General features: G+C 49.2%; 1 long non-coding RNA gene across 1 annotated transcript; it reads left to right on the top strand.

Annotated features, from left to right (window-relative positions):
* Positions 1 to 3,396: 3,396 nt before the first annotated feature.
* Positions 3,397 to 7,168, top strand: LOC127054329 (uncharacterized). Its single transcript, XR_007775222.1, has 3 exons — positions 3,397 to 4,105; positions 5,790 to 6,627; positions 7,058 to 7,168. It is a non-coding gene; the product is annotated as an uncharacterized LOC127054329 (long non-coding RNA).
* Positions 7,169 to 16,079: the final 8,911 nt, after the last annotated feature.

Genomic DNA, 16,079 nt, shown 5'->3' with positions numbered 1-16,079 from the left:
GGGGGGCACATGGCCCAGAAATGGCATGTGTGTGTGTGTGTGTGACACCCACCCTACTGAGACCAGTGTAAATGGGCCTGGGAGATCAGCTACATGGCCAGCAGGCACCTCAGTGTCACTGATCCAGCCCTCGGGGCTACCGGTGGGCTCAGCAGCGGCAAACAGGAAAGCTGCCTACCCACACGAGAAACCCAATACCCACTGCTGCTAGAGCTGGGAATATAGGGACCCACAGTATGCCAGGTTCCCTCCCTGACCTTAGCCTTTCCCCTTAAGTTTGACCTGCAGCCCCCTGCCCAGCCTAGCCCAGTCCTGGGTTCCCCCCAGCTCTGGTGAGGGTCCCACTCACACCCTTTCTGTCCCCCAGGCAGAGCAGCTGACATGTCCATTCCTGCAGTCCAGAGCCCTGTGACCCCTGAACACTCCCTTGTTATTGGTCTCAGTCAGGGCTACTCCAGCCGTACTCACCATGCTCAGAGGGTCCATGGGGGCAGCCAGGCACTCTGGGCCAGCCCAATCAGTTCATGCCTTGCCATACTCTGAGCAAGGACTGGGAAATGTGAGTGTGCGGCAGAGGGGAACTGAGAGGAACCAGCACAGCCCAGCCCCCAGGCTGCACCGCAGAGTCAAACCACTTCTGCTCTTGGAGAAGCCCAGCTAGTGGGGCTCGGAGAGGCCAGGGCTTCTCTTGCAAGGAGAGCTCTCCCAGGCATTTGGTGCTGGCCCCAATGTGCTACTAGAGCACAGTGACCAAATTTACTGACCCTCTGAACTGCATACAATAATCTTCAGACATTCAAGAGCCACAAGACACACACAAGCTGCCCTGTGGGGTGGCGCCTGCTGGGGTTCAAAGCTGCTGGCCCCAGTGTCTTAGCTGAAGGTGCTGTCTGTGATGTCCTGTCCCTGGAAATGGAAAGGGGACTCTGTCCTCCCCCCACCCTTCCAGGAAGGCCCCACTGTCCAGTTAGCTTTTGTTTTGCAGCAGAACAGTAAAGCGGCACTACACACAGTCGTGTTTCCCTCCGCTCCCCCCGCAGCTGTCTGTCTGTGTGTCTGTCTGCTGCTCCTGCAGCTGTCTGTCTGTGTGTCCGTCTGCTCCCCCCGCAGCTGTCTGTCTGTGTGTCTGTCCGCCCCCAGCCCGTCTATCCATGTGTCTGTCCACTTTCCCATGCCTGTCTGTCTGTGTGTCCATCTGTGTGTCTGGCCACTCCCCCTGCGGCTCTTTGTCTGTGTGTCTGTCTGTCACGGAGTCACTGGGGCGATGCTCTGGAACTACTCTGTATGAAGCCAGTCAGGACCCTGGGGGAGCCTCTTCTCTCTGAGCATACTGTCTCCAGGGCAAGAAGCTCACACAGCTTCCACCTTCCTGGGTCTGACCTCGGAGCATTCAGCATCTCCTTCCACATCGTGTGCTTTCCGCAGAGAGTCCGCCTGGGCAGGGCTCCTGGGGAAGCTAGATGGACCTGCACAGCACAGAGAGGTGCGGTTCCAGGAGGTGGAGAAGCCTGCAGCTTAACCCCGAGAAAGAGTGGATCTCTGAGAAGGGGTTCCTCCCAGGGATTGTGGGGAGCTGAGAGAGCACAGTCCTGTGAGTCTGTGACCACTTGGGAACAGCGTGGAGAAGGCCTATAATCACCGCCTTAAGAATGACATTGTAGAACTGTGGAGAGAGAGAGGGCTGCACATTGGAAGATTCACCAAGGCACAGCTGATTACTCCGTTGGAAGAGAATGATCACTCTAAGGAGGCGGTTCCTGACCCAACTGAGGCTGCAAGAGAGGCTGGGAGCAGCCAGGCAGCCCCAGGGGTGACCCTAGCCACGGATCCAGCTAGGGACATGGGAGGGGCTGAAAGCAGACAAGCAGCCCCAGGATCCACCTAACCGACCAGCAGGGAATCTTCAAAGCCGTGTTCCCCATTGGTGGAGCTGAGACGGTTGGAGTTGGAAATGGAACTGAAACTGAAAGAGCTGGAGGACCATGAGAGGGAACAGCAGGACTGGAGAAGGAATGGGAGGACCATGAGAGACAGAGGCAGCATGAACTTGTTGGGGGGTGCAGTGCTCCAGGTAACTGGCAATATGGCGTGGGGTCAGAAGTTTACATTCTCAGGCCTACGATTGCCTTTCGAGCTAAACAATATGTTCCTTTAAAGATAGCATGAGTACATGTAATCATTTATCATTTTCTTGTGTTCTTTTGTTTATGGTACAAGATGTAATCGATCAAGGGGGGGGGTCAGTAGTATGGGTTAAGGATATAGTTAATTAAAAGATCCGGTAGTTAATGAATTGTAAATGATGAATTGTAGCACCTGTGAACATCTTTGTAAACAAGTAAGGTATATAAGACATGGCAACGGATAGTGATGCGTGCATGATCTGAGATTTTATATCTCCTTGCACCTTATTTGACTCAAATAAAGATACTTGCTTCTCCACTCCGGTGTGGTCATTGGGGATACGCACACCGGGCAAACGAACCCCAACTGTTGCCCCCCTGCAACAGCTTTGGCGACCGCGGCAGGATGTCAGAGGCTGAAAATTAGCCTTACCCGGACCCTCTCCGGTGGCCGACGGATTGAGACAATCGCTGATGTCCAGCACGCACCGGTGCTTTCACCTGGGGCCTCAGCAAAGTCTGGTACGGTCGACCCCGGGAGGCACAACGGTGCAACGCCCCAGAAGGTGGAGAAGCTTTGGTCCCGAGTGACGGTGAGGAACCGGTCTCGGGGATAAGGTAGGATATAAGTTAAAGGGTTTAATCTGTCACCTGCTAAGACCTGGGGACGCCCAGGGTCTCCTGGTAAGGAATGGGACAGGGACAGTCACAGGATAAGGTAGCGTGCACGCCTTTAGAATGCATTCTGGTTCCATTCTAGGTAATTGGAAAATCTTTGGAATGGATCCACTAACTAAAGGTAAACTAAAAAGATATTGTACAATAGACTGGCCTCAATATCAGCTGGAGGATCAGAAACGGTGGTCACCGGAGGGTTTGATTAATTATAATACAATCCTCCAACTTCTTTTATTTTGTCAGCAAACTGGTAAATGGAATGAGCATATGTATGGTCAGATATTTATGTCATTATGGAACAGAACAGATATTTTGAAGCAGTGTAATTTGATTCCAACAGGCTTAGAGAAGAGTTGTGAAAATGTTTAAAACTCATTATTTACTGTAATAGCAGGAGCGGGGTCACATTCGGCCACAGCACCCCCACCGTATGGTGACAAAGTCCCCTCAGCCCCACCAATTGAGCCCGCCACAGGTTTGTACCCTTTAATTACTGAAACCCGAATCGCTCGCAATGCTACGGCTACTGAGGAGTTAACCACTATGCAGGTGTACTCTCATGTTCCTTTTAATCTTGTGGATCTAGCGTCTTTCAAAGCGCAGGCAGGGGAATTCTCTACCAACCCCTCCCGATTTATTTCAGTTTTTGAAGGCTGTCTGGTTAGTCATAAACCTGACTGGGATGACTGCCAGGTACTTCTGTGAACACTCCTCTCTGAAGTGGAGTGAAACCAGGTTTTAGCTAAGGCATGGGCAGAAGCAGAACGAAGATATGAGCAAAGTCTTGATGCTTAGAAGGAGGCCAGGGAGGAATTACAGAAAATTATAGATAAATTCCTGCAGTGTGGGGTATTGCAGGAGTGTCACTCAGCTTGGAATACCCCTATCTTACCAGTCCAGAAACCGGACAGCAGTTATCGATTGGTTCAGGACTTAAGAGCAGTCAACGAGAGGGTTAAGACTCTACACCCCCTCGTGCCCAATCCATATACGCTGCTAGCCTCTGTGGGGGGACAGTATTCGGTTTCTCAGTTCTTGATTTAAAAGATGCCTTTTTCACGATTCTGGTGGACACACAGTCCCAGGAAATTTTCTCCTTCGAATGGGAAGACACAAACAGGAATAAAAGGTAGCTGTGATGGACGGTGCTGGCACAAAGATTTAAGAACTCCCACACTCTCTTCGGTCAAGCTTTATCTCGGGACTTGGAAAAATGGGAAAATAAGAAGAAAGTCCTTCTCCTGCAGTACGTTGATGATTTATTAATAGCAGCAGTGGGACTGGAAGTATGTCTCCAGGCAACCGTAAGTCTTTTAAACTTTCTCGGGCTGCGGGGGTATCGCGTGTCAAGAAATAAAGCCCAAATTGCCCTCCCCGAAGTACGTTACCTAGGCTTCCAGATCAGACAAGGGGAATGCCAGCTCTCAAGGGGGAGGCTTGAAGCTATTTGTCTAGTCTCTACTCCCCGGAATCACAAGCAGCTCAGAGCATTCCTGGGAATGGCAGGATTTTGCCGCATATGGATTTCAGATTTTGGATTGCTAGCTAAGCCACTGTATGAATGTGTTAAAGGGACTGATCAGGAACCATTTTACTGGACAACAGAGGCGAATAATGCCTTTACCTTAATAAAAAGAAAATTGATGGAAGCCCCAGCCCTGGGTCTGCCCGATCTTTCTAAGCCCTTCCAATTGTATGTACATGAACGAAAGGGGTGGCCCTGGGATTACTTACACAGTTATTGGGCTCTTGGAAACGTCCAGTGGCTTATTTCTCCAAACAATTGGATCAGGTTGCTAAGGGGTGGCCGGCATGCTTACGGGCAGTTGCAGCTACAGCTCTGGTGTTAGAGGAAGCAGAGAAACTGACTTTGGGGGGTGGGGGGGCTGTGCAAGTGTACACTCCACACATGGTACAAGTCTTACTGGACACAAAGGGGGGTCTCTGGCTCACTCAAGCTCGGGTAGCCTGGTATCAGGCTAAGGTCTTAGAGAACCCCGAAGTTACCCTGCAGGCTTGCCCCTCCCTTAACCCAGCCACCTTGCTGCCAGAAACAGAGGGCCAAGAACATGACTGCTTGGAAGTTATAGATGCCCAGTATTCCAGCCGTCAGGATTTGGAAGATCAACCTCTCCTTAACGCAGACCATGAGTGGTACACGGATGGCAGTAGCACTGTTGTAAATGGACTTAGAAGGGTGGGCTATGCTGTTGTGTCTCTCCATGAAACTGTGGAGGCAAAAAGCCTGCCCCCCCGGGACCTCAGCCCAGCTAGCTGAAATAGTGGCTTTAACTCGTGCGCTTGAATTGTCAAAAGGGAAAAGAGTTAATATCTTCACGGACTCTAAATATGCTTTTGGTGTGCTACATGCCCACGCAGGTCTGTGGAAACAAAGGGGATTACTGATGGCTCAGGGCTCTCCGGTCAAGCACGGGTTACAAATTCTTCGGCTTTTGGAGGCCGTACAACTCCCCTTAAAGGTAGCAGTAATGCACTACAGGCTCATCAAAAGAAGGATCACAGTATTAATCGAGGAACACTGCTAAGACTGTGGCTCTTAAACTTGTTAAAGAGATTTTTTCCTAGATTTGGCCTACCTCGATGGATGGAGTCTGACCAGGGAACACACTTCACCTCAAAAATTGTCCAGAATGTCTCGGATATCCTCCAGCTCAACTGGAAACTTCACACCCCTTGGAGGCCACAGGCCAGTGGAGTGGTAGAACGCACTAATCAGACACTGAAAAGGCACCTAGCCAAAATATGTCAGGAAGCGTCTTTAAAGTGGCCTGATGCCTTACCCTTGGTTTTACTTTGCATTCGGGCTCTTCCTAAGGGTAGAACTGGTTTAATCCCCTTCGAGATTATGTTTGGAAGGGCATGGCCTATGAATGGTACCCCGATCCTGCTAGGGGAATGGGAGGCTGGGTGTGGATATTTGTCTCAGTATGTGTGTTCTCTGTCTGCTGTTTTATGTTCTCTTTACAGATACATTAAGGACTCTCAGCCACTCCCTTTGGATGCACCTGTCCATTCCCTACAGCCAGGTGACTTCGTCCTTGTCTGTACCTGGAAGGACGAACACCTCCTGGAACAGTGGGAAGGACCCTATCTCGTCTTACTGGTTTCCCACACGGCGGCTAAAGTAGAGGGACACAAAAGCTGGATTCACTACTCCTGACTAAAAGCTGTACCTCCACCGCAGAATCCAGACCCCGAGCAGTGGATGGCTCAGCCTACCGGGACCGGAGCATCGGAAGATTTGGGATTCAAGTTATTATTTAAACGCAAATCACTCTAATTTGGCCATGTTTTTAATACTTGTATGGGTGTTTACTGTTTCTGGACAGCTGGCCCCTTTATCCTTCCGCTCCCCAGAAAATAACTGGTGGGCCCTTTTAGCTGTCACAGCCTCTAATTCTTCCCACTTTTGTGTAGGGAGTGGTTACACTTTAGGGTCTGTATTTACTACTTGTTTTGTGGGGGTGGCTACGCCCTTGCAAGAAATTCACAAATATACTAAACTTGCTGGTTTCAATATTAAATTGACAGCTGGGCATCTGTCTCAGTTTGGTTCTATCTCAAGTCCTAAGCCCTGTACAAACCAGCATCGTCTTCAGATTAGGCTAATGGCCGTGTCCTCAAATGTTACTTCCTGTTTTACTATTGTAGGGGCATGGAAGGTTGATACTAATTTAACCAACCATGAGATGAATTCTTCTGTTTCCCCAACCCCGACTTCTTATTTTTTTTGCACACTTATATCTTCCCCGTGGGTGGTTTTTGCTCTGCGGACTAACCGCATTTACCTATGTCCCAGCTAACAGTTCGGGAGGCCCTTGTTCTCTCGGACGATTAACCAAGGGGGTTGTCCCTGGCCATGCTCTAGTTTTAAAGACACCTGGACCTACCCGAGCCCGGAGGGCTTGACGAGGCCTGCCTCTGGACAAAACATGTGATTCTAAGGTAAATCTAGTGTCTAAATCTCAGGCCATAGCCCTTGCTACTTCATTGGTCAGAGTCCCAGGCCTGGCCTTAGATGCAGAGCTCCAGCTTGCTAAAATGGCCTGTGCCCTTGCCAAGTTCATTAATCTAACTTCTACTTTAATCTCTGACTTGGCCTCGGAACTCACAGGGGTCCGAGAAGGGGTACTCCAAAATCGCGCTGCAATAGATTACCTCCTCTTAAGGCATAATCATGGCTGTGAGGAATTTAAGGGTCTCTGTTGCTTTAACCTTTCTGATCACAGCCAAAGCACTGAAAATAGACTGGCTAAGTTGCGTGACATTGTCACTCACATAACGCAAAATAGTGACAATAATTGGTGGGGTTCTTGGGGTTTTGGTAATTGGCTTGGGTGGCTAAAAAGCATTTTTACCTCCCTGCTAGTGGTAATAGCAATTGGTTTGCTCTTCTGCTGTGGTCTGCAGATAGGAGTGCCTTGTTGTAAAATCTGTCTTTCTGCCCTCCGTCAGCCAACAGAAATGTACCCCCTTAGGGCAGTCTCGCTGCCAACATCAGGTGGCTTGCCCTTTGATCTTATTCTAAGTAATGAATATGAGAAAACTCAATGAAAGGCCTTTGAGTATTCTCAAAGGGGGGATTGTTGGGGGGTGCAGTGCTCCAGGTAACTGGCAATATGGCGTGGGGTCAGAAGTTTACATTCTCAGGCCTACGACTGCCTTTCGAGCTAAACAATATGTTCCTTTAAAGTTAGCATGAGTACATGTAATCATTTATCATTTTCTTGTGTTCTTTTGTTTATGGTACAAGATGTAATCGATCAAGGGAGGGGGGTCAGTAGTATGGGTTAAGGATATAGTTAATTAAAAGATCCGGTAGTTAATGAATTGTAAATGATGAATTGTAGCACCTGTGAACATCTTTGTAAACAAGTAAGGTATATAAGACATGGCAACAGATAGTGATGCGTGCATGATCTGAGATTTTATATCTCCTTGCACCTTATTTGACTCAAATAAAGATACTTGCTTCTCCACTCCGGTGTGGTCATTGGGGATACGCACACCGGGCAAACGAACCCCAACTGTTGCCCCCCTGCAACAAACTGGCGATGGCAGAGCTGAGAAGCAGAGGGACCCCTGCTGGGGTTAGTGGGGATGGGCCCAGGGTGGCTAAGCCCACAGGGAAATCCAATATAAAAGTGCTGCCTCAGTTTAAGGACAGGGATGATATAGATGCCTTTCTCACTGCCTTTGAGAAGGCCTGCAATGTGCACCAGGTTGACCCTGCAGACAGGCTTTGGCATTTCACCCCCTTACTGGGTCCCAAGGACATAGAGATATTCAGCCAGATGGATGGGGTGGAAGCAGGGGACTATGAACTGTTCAAACAAGCCTATGGTAAGATGAGGCCCTGAAACATAAACCCTTGGTATCAGAGGGCCAGTATAAGGCCTAAGGCCTGAACTAATGTAATGGTCAAGACTTTGCTAACATAAAGAAAAGTTAAGCTGTGAGCCAGAGGCAGGCCCTGCTCACAGAAGCTGGCAAGGAAAGGGCTGTTGCTGCAAAAAGAGATGTACCTAAAAGGTACTGGACACCAGATATCTGAACATTCACATACTTTTACACTCCACCCAGATAACAAGGAACAGGCTGACCCATCCCAATGACCATATTGGTCCCTTCTGACCCTAAAGTCTATGAGTCTATGACAGGGCCAAAAGGAGCCAACATGTACAAGGTGAGAGGCGGCATCTTACTACGTAGAGGAGCCGTACCTTGCTAAGTAGAAGGGTTGCACCTCAATAAGTCAGGAGTGATGTGTAACTTGTTTCTTCCTGTATATAAGAATGCATCCCTGGGGTGGTGTCTTTGTCCAGCTTAGGGGGCAGTGGAAAGTCCCCCCACTGACTGAGCTGAGTCCATTGCCAGGGGACACACATTCGTAGTATGTCCTGTAGAGTAAAGTCTAGAGGGAACTATTACTGTGCTTCGTTTGACAATAAACCTGGCCCAGGTGCTTTCGTACCTTACTAGAGTCTGTGGCCATTGGGGGTTCTCTCAGGGTCTGCTGTGTCAGCTATCTGCGCAGAGCCAGGGCAGCACACAGAGGGAACACACGCAGTCGACTAATATCAACATTGAACAGAGCAGAGCACCACGCCTGTAGCACCTGACAACAAAGCCCTGCTGTGCAAGTTTGAGCTAACCCCCAAGGTGTACAGGAAAAGATCCAGAACATGCAGAAGATCCAGAGGATGACCTATCTGGAGCTGGCCTGATGGGGGAATACACTTGCAAGTGGGTGAATGGGGCCAGGGCCCAGACCAAGAAGGACGTGACTGAACTGATGGGGCTGGAGCAACTATATGAACTCTGTCCCTCTGACCTGAGGATGTGGCTGGTGGCAGGGCCGGCTCTAGGTTTTTTGCCACCCCAAGCAAAAAAAATTTTGGCTGCCCCCGGTCCCAGCCCTGGGCTCCTTGCCGCACCCCCCTGCTGCCCCAGCCCTGGGCTCTCCCCTGCCTCTGCTACCACAGCCCTGGGTCACTGGTAACTCGCTCCCAGGGCAGGTCATTCAGCAGGAATTTTGGATGTGCACAGAACAGACAAGATTGGTTCCCATATGGTTACAGAACTGCAGTAAAGTGGAACAATTTTCAGCTTGTGTGATTGGAGGATATCTGGATGCATATTATAAGATTGTCCTACATAAATGAGGAAAAGTTGAGGTGCCTTTATTATTCTTTTGTTCCACTCTTTGTTTCTATGGGGAATTTGCCAATGCAATATCACTGTCTTCCTTTTAAACAAACAATCAACAAAAAGGCAATGGCTGTTGAAAACAGCAGTTCCAGTCCTAACAACCACTGGGAAGCACTTCTTGTTCAATTTTATCCTACATTTTCTACAGCAAGTTACAGTGGATCAGTATATTTGATTTGGGAGAAATGAAGTAACAGCTGCCCAAATTGGGCCTGAGCACTCCTGAATTTTGAGCTGGTCAAATCCAGAAGGCAGGTGCTAGATTCCCTTTCTGAATATTAGCTAAACCTGGAAAGGAAAAGTCAATTTCTGCTTCCATGGCTCAGAAGTGGAAATCCTCCTGTGTGCCTGGTACCGTATCTAAAGCTGCCCAGGTCCTGTAGTAGATCCTTCCCTCCCTTACTTATCATTTTAACTTCTGGTGGGATCCACATACCCACCTTGCTAGGCTACAGATAGAGAGGGGCACTGTCTATTTAGTCCACCCAATTCCTTCTTTGTGGGCTGCAAGGTGAGGTCACACCAGTGTCCCTAATGCAGTATGGGGAAGTCTTCTGAAGGGGATATCTGGGCCAAAGCCTACTCCTTGGGAATACTACTAGGGTTATCATACGTCCGTATTTTCATGGACATGTCCGGCTTTTGGGATTTTAAATAGCCATCCGGGAGGAATTTGTAAAATTCTCAAAAGGTCCGGGATTTCTCTTCCAATGCAGAGCACAGCATGACTGACAGGGCTGCTTGACCGGATTGAGCCGCTTGCATGGGGCCTCCAACAGCCAGAGCCCTTCCCCTGCTCCCCCCTCCCCTTCTCCTCCCCTCCCTTGCAGCCTCAAATCAATGGTTGGGCCAGATTGAGCTGCTCGCATCAGGGCCTCCATCAGCCTCCTGCTCCCCCTCCCCTGCAGTCTCAGGATGCCACGCCGGCAGCATTCGGGGGGGGGGGTGCTGTGGGCTCCATGGGGGAGCATGGCAGCATGTATGCAGCAGCCTGTCTGGCAAGTACTTTCGGATCAGGAAGCCCGGCTGAAATCTGCTTTTATCACCCCTCTGGGGTTGTACCAGTTCCTGGTCCTACCTTTCGGCCTAAGGGGAGCACCTGCCACCTTCCAGCACCTGGTGGACCAGTTACTCAGGGGAATGAAGAATTTTGCCCTAGTGTATATTGATGATATCAGTGTTTTTAGCTAGACCTGGGAAGACCATGTGTCCCAGGTTAAACAATTGCTGGACCGGCTCCAGGATGCAGGTCTGACTATAAAACCTGGCAAGTGCAAGATGGGGATGTCGGAGGTGTCATGCCTGGGTCACAAGATGGGGAACTCTTGCCTAAATCCAGAGCTAGCCAAAGTGGAGGTGATCAGACACCCCATCATGTACCTGAGCAGGAAGCTGCTGCCCCAGGAGCAGAACTATGCAGCCATAGAAAAGGAATGCCTGGCCAGGGTAGGGACCCTTACAAATCTGCAGCCCTATCTATTTGGGTGGCACTTCACTGTGTACACTGACCATTCACCCCTGAGGTGGCTGCACTAGATGAAAGGGCCAATGCCAAGCTCCTGAAGTGGAGCCTGCTCCTCCAAGGTTATGACATGGAGGGGGTCCATGTGAGGGGGAGTGCCAACATTATAGCCGATGCTTTGTCTTGGAAAGGGGGCCAGAACTTCCCCAGACCACTAGCTAAAGTGGCCCCTCTCAGTTCAGTCTCGGAGGTGGGAGAGATGTGACAAAGTGGGGTTTTATTCATCTTGTTATGTTGCATGTGAGTCTTATTGTCCTATACTAATACTATGTGTACCTTAGTTTCCTAGTGTACTGCACCAATACTTCGGTGGTGGGAACTGGGTGTGTGATTTTTGCTGAGGCCCTAAGGACGGGTGAAGCTGACCAGCTGTTTGCACCTATGTAACCTGAGACCCAATAGGGGAGTGCAACCAGGTGACACCTTTTGCCCCTGAAGCAAGACAAAGAGAAGGAGGAGGGGCAACAGGGGGGCGTTGGAGGTTGGGTCCCTGGAAGCTGGCAGTCTGCCTGGGGGGACTGGAAGATGGGAAGTCCAGGGCATCTGGCCCAGGACTCCAAAGATGGACTTGGCTGAAAGTGGCAGATTCCTATGCCAACAAGTTCTGTCCTACACTGTGTTTCTGTCAACTAATAAACCTTCTGTTTTACGGGCTGGCTGAGACTCACATCTGACTGCAGAGTTGGGGTGCAGGACCCTCTGGCTTCCCGAGGAGCACCACCTGGCTGAACTTGTTGCGGGAAGCGCACAGTGTGGAAGGGGATTCTGAATGCTCTGAGGTCAGAGCCGGGAAAGTTGAAGCTGTGTAAGCTTCTTGCCCTGGAGACAGTTTGCTCAGAGAGAGGAGGCTCCCCCAGCGTCCTGGCTGGCTTCATATGGAACAGTTCCAGAGCATCACTCTGGTGACTCCATGACACGCAGTCAGATATGACTGTCAGCCAGCCAGTAAAACAGAAGGTGTATTAGTCAACAGGAACACAGCACAGGACAGAACTTCTTAGCACAGAAATCAGTGACTTTCAGCCAAGTCCATCCGCAGGTCCTTTTCTGCAGAACTGCTGCTTAGCCAGTCGGTCCCCAGCCTGTAGTGGTTCATGGGATTCTTCCATCCTAAGTGAAGGACTCTGCCCTTGTCCTTGTTGAAACTCAACAAATGTATTTTGTCCCAATTCTCCAATTTGTCTAAGTTACTCTGGACCCTATCCCTACCTGTGACGGGTTCAGTTACAGAGACCTCCCTAGGGACTGTCACCTGATGTGCTGAAATTATCTCTGAGCCTGTTTTCCCTGCCAGCTTGGAACTTTCAAAACCCTAACTTGTTGAGCCAGACATGCTAACCTGCTGCAACACAGACCCAGGGTCTGGGCTGTGCCGCCAAACCTGCAGACTTTAACTAAAAACAGCTAATCAGGTTACCTGTCTTCAGAACCCAGACACCCAGCTCCCAATGGGATCCAAACCCCAAAGAAATCCGTTTTACTCTGTATAAAGCTTATACTGTGTAAACTCATAAATTGTCCACCCTCTATAACACTGATAGAGACAGATGCACAGCTGTTTGCTCCCCCAGGTATTGATTACTTACTCTGGATTTATTAATAAACAAAAGTGATTTTATTAAGTACAAAAAGTAGGATTTAAGTGGTTTCAGGTAATAACAGACAGAACAAAATAAGTCACCAAGCAAAAATAAAGCAAAAACACGCAAGTTTAAGCCTAATACATTAAGAAACTGATTACAGGTAATATTTCACTCTCAGAGATAGTCCAATAAACTTCTTTTACAGACTAGACTCCTTCCTAGTCTGGACCCATTCCTTTCCCCTGGTACAGTCCTTGTTAGTTCCAGCAGACATCTCAGATGGTAGCATGACTAGCAGTCTCTTTTGTCCTGCTCCACCCCCTTTTATAACTTTGGCACAAGGAAGGATATTTGTTCTCTCTGGGTCCCCACCCTTCCTTCTAAATGGAAAAGTACCAGATTTAAGATGGATTTCATTATCAGGAGACATGGTCACAAGTCACTGTAAGACCCCGAGTCTCCATTCCCCATCTGCTGGCCCATACCTACACAGGAAGGCTTTCAAGTAACTAAGGCCATTTACAACTGATTGTTTCTGGCACAACCTTAATGGCCTCCACTTAATATGTTTACATCAGTAAAACAAGTTTATATCTTATTCTTCTAAGTCCAGATATAGAAATAATACATGCAAACGAATAGGATAAACACACTTAGTAGTTTACAAGCTTTCTAATGACACCATACAAGGGGTATTTAGCATAAAGCATATTCCAGTTATGTCATATTCATATTTCCATAAAGCATATGGAGTGAAATGTCACACCTACCCTCCAGTGTATCTACCTCTCCCCCTAGCTTAGTGTCATGGCAAACTTGTTGAGGGTGCAATCCATCCCATCATCCAGATCATTAATAAAGATATTGAACTAAACCGGACCCAGAACTGACCCCTGGGGCACTCTGTTTGATACTGGCTGCCAACTGGACATTGAGCCATTGACCACTACCCATTGAGCCTGACAATCTAGCCAGCTTTCTATCCACCTTATAGTCCATGCAGCACCCCTCTGATCTCAGCCTGCTAGGCAGAGAGGGGAATTGATTCCAGCAAGGGGCTGGCTCCTGTCTCAGGGAAGAGATCCACCAGGGGATCTTCTCCCTTCTCCCACTGGCCACACATGTCAAAGTATGGCTCCATCATGTTGACCTGATCCCCTTGGTGGTTGTGAGCCCAGTTGGGCAGTTCCACCACATTGTTCTCCTCATTCAGCTGCTTGATGATCTTAAAGGCCTTAGCAGCTTATTCTTCCTTACCAGGATGAGGACCCTCACCTGGTCCCTGGTGCCATAGGCTGAGTGGTCGTACCAGACCTTCTGCCTCCTTTGGCTCCTGGCTAGGTTCTCCCTGGCCAGACCTATGAGCTCAGCAAACTTTGCCTGGAAAGTCAGTACATACTCCACCACTGCTCAGCACAGTTGGAAGTGATGATTGCCAGCTGGTGTTTGGCCAAGGACAGTTGGTGGGGCGGGAGGGGTTGGCAGCCAGTGTTTTCCTCAGGATAGTCGGGGTGGGGGGGTGGCTGGTGCTTAGCTCAGGACAGTTTTGGGAGACTGGCAGATGGTGTTTCGCTCTGGATACTCTGGGGGAGAGGGTTGGGGGCCAGTGTTTTGCTTAGGAAAGTTGGGAGGTGCTGGCAGCTGGTGTTTGGTTCAGGACTGTCATAAACAGATAGTTAAGGGTTAATGTCTCTTTTACCTGTAAAGGGTTAACAAACAGGGAACCAAAAACACCTGACCAGAGGACCAATTAGGAAACAAGATACTTTAAAATCTCAGTGGAGGGAAGCCTTTGTTTGTGTTTTTTGGGTTTTGCTTTGTTCTCGCTGGGTCTTGAAAGGGACTAGACGTGCAACCAGGTTTCTTGCCAATCTCCCTGCTACAGTCTCTTATATATATTCAGAATAGTGAGTATTAAGTAGGAAAGGTGGTTACAGTCTTTTGATTGTTTTCTGTATTTGCAAATGTGTAGTTTGCTGGAAGTATTTTAAATTGTATTTTGCTGGGGGCGGGGGCTTCTCTCTAGCGTCTATAAGCTGAAAGACCCTGTAACTTTTACCATCTAAATTACAGAGATAACTTTTACTTTTTTTTCTTTCTTTTTATTAAAAGTTTTGCTTTTTAAGACCTGTTTGATTTTTTTCTCCTTGTTGAGGCTCAAGGGAATTGAGTCTGTACTTACCAGGGAATTGGTGAGAGAAGGGGAAAAAAAACCTGATTTCTCTGTGTTGTGATTCAAGGAGTTTGAATCACGGTGATCTCCTAGTGTACCCAGGGAGGGAAAGATCTGGGAGGAAGAAAGTAAAAGGGGGGCGGGGAATGGTTTATTCCCCTTTGTTGTAAGACTCAAGGAATTTGGGTCTTGGGGGTCCCCAGGGAAGGTTTTGGGGGGACCAGAGTGTATCAGGCACTCCAAGTCCTGATTGGTGGCAGCTTATCAGATCTAAGCTGGAAATTAAGCTTACAGGAATCGATGCTGGTACCCCAACTTTCGGACTCTAAGGTTCAGATTGGGGAAATATACCATGACATACTGGGGAGAGGGTTGGGGGCCAGTGTTTTGCTCAGGAAAGTTGGGAGGTGCTGGCAGCTGGTGTTTGGTTCAGGACAATTTAGGGGGGCAGGCGGATGGTGTTTGGAGCTGGACAGTCAGGGGGTGGCAGCTGGTGTTTTTCCGAGGGCAATTGTGGGTGGTGGTGGCTGGTGTTTTGCTCAAGACAGTTGGGGGGCAGGGAGGGTGGCCAGTATTTTGCTCAGGACTAGGTTTAAGATGGATTCCAGTATCAGGTGACTGTAAGACCTCATTTTTTCATTACCCATTGGCTGGTCTAGTCTACACATATACAGTCTGGGGTGGGGGGGTGCTGGTGTCCAGTGTTTTGCTCAGGACAGTCATGGTGTGTGTTTTGGTGGCTGGTGTTTGGTTCAGGACAGTTGTGGGAGGTTGGCGGCTGGTGTTTCGCTCAGAATAGATGGAGGGGGTTTGGCGGCTGGTGGTTTGTTCAAGATAGTCAGGAATGGGGGTTGGCAGCTGTTTTGCTCTGGACAGTTGAGGGGGCTGGCAGCCGATATTTTATTCAGGAAAGGGGGGGTGCTGGCACCCAGTGTTTTGCTCAGGACAGTTGGGGGGTAGGTCCTGTTGGCTTGTGATTGGTTCAGGACAGTCTCAGGAAGGCTGGTATCCAGTGTTTTGCTCAGGACAGTTGAGGGGCATTGGTGGTTTGCTCAGGAGGGTCTGGGGGAGGGGCGGTGTGAAGGGTTTGGTCACAGAGAACTCCTTGGGACTGTCACCTGAAGTGCTGAGATTACCTCTGAGACCATTTTCCCTGACAGCTTGGGACTCCAGAACCCTGTCTTGTTGAGCGAGACACACTAGACTGCTGCAACACAGACCCAGGTCTGGTCCACGCCCCAAAGCTGCAGACTTTAACCAAAAACTAC

Source organism: Gopherus flavomarginatus, chromosome 6, assembly GCF_025201925.1.
Source record: "Gopherus flavomarginatus isolate rGopFla2 chromosome 6, rGopFla2.mat.asm, whole genome shotgun sequence".
NCBI lineage: Eukaryota > Metazoa > Chordata > Testudines > Testudinidae > Gopherus > Gopherus flavomarginatus.
Note: the sequence above shows the minus strand (reverse complement) of the source record. Positions and strands in the feature narration are given on the sequence as shown.